Source organism: Chrysochloris asiatica, unplaced genomic scaffold (genome assembly GCF_000296735.1).
Source record: "Chrysochloris asiatica unplaced genomic scaffold, ChrAsi1.0 scaffold00458, whole genome shotgun sequence".
Taxonomy (NCBI): Eukaryota; Metazoa; Chordata; class Mammalia; order Afrosoricida; family Chrysochloridae; genus Chrysochloris; species Chrysochloris asiatica.
In genome coordinates, this window is record NW_006408976.1 from 508,367 (window position 1) to 509,306 (window position 940).

Below are 940 nucleotides of genomic sequence, written 5' to 3' on the forward strand. Positions count from 1 at the left end.
TTTCAATCTGTATATTGAGCAAATAATCTGAGGAAGATGTATTATGTGAAGAAAAGCATGACATCAGGACTGAAGGAAGATTAATCAAAAACCTGCAATATGGAAGAGGGAACCTAGAGACTTCCAGAAATAGATGGTGGATCAGGTGGAAGTGTAGTGACGAGCTCTGCCAAGAACAACACAGAATAGAGGACCAAGAAGGCTCAGGGAATGGTCCCAGTACTCTGAACCATATATAATGGAATATTTCGAAGGTTGGAAGACTTACAGCTGGGGAGTTTGTGGCAGAAGCAAGAAATCCCTTGCTTCCTGGTTCGGGAAGCTCAGCTGCTCCAGGAGCCGCCATTTTGTGTGGGGCCAAGCGGGGAAAGGATCAGAGCAGCCATGGATGCCTGACAGAGCTGCAGAGATAGAGGTGTCAGCATGCTTTTTTTCTTTTTTTGGTATCTTTACGTTGGTCCCTTGCTGTCTGCGTACTTCCATTATGGTAACTATAGGGGTTCCTGAGCTAGTGGATACTCCAGCCACACCCTCAGAGGGTTCTACTATGCATGTGCATAGATCTAGAAATTTAAAGAGGCAGTATCCACTTAAAACTAAACAGCTGACAGATACTCAACCCAAGAGCAGGCCTTGAACTTTTCTTGTTTGCTTTTTGTTCCTGTGTTTTCTAACACAGGAAAGAGAAGGAGAGGGCTGTAGGGAGGGAAACAGACCTCATATTAGGCTACAGATTTTTTTTTTAATTAAATTTTTTCTTTCTTTCTTTCTTTCTTTATATTTTTTTTCTTCCTTCTTCTTCATCACCCCCTCCTCGCTCTATTCTGTGAATAGAGACTGCAGTGTCAGTCTTGTTTTTGTTGTTGCTGTTTTTAGTTTTATTGTTTTGGGGTTTTTTTTTGCTGGTATTGTTTTGCTGTTATATGCTCCCCCTTCTGCC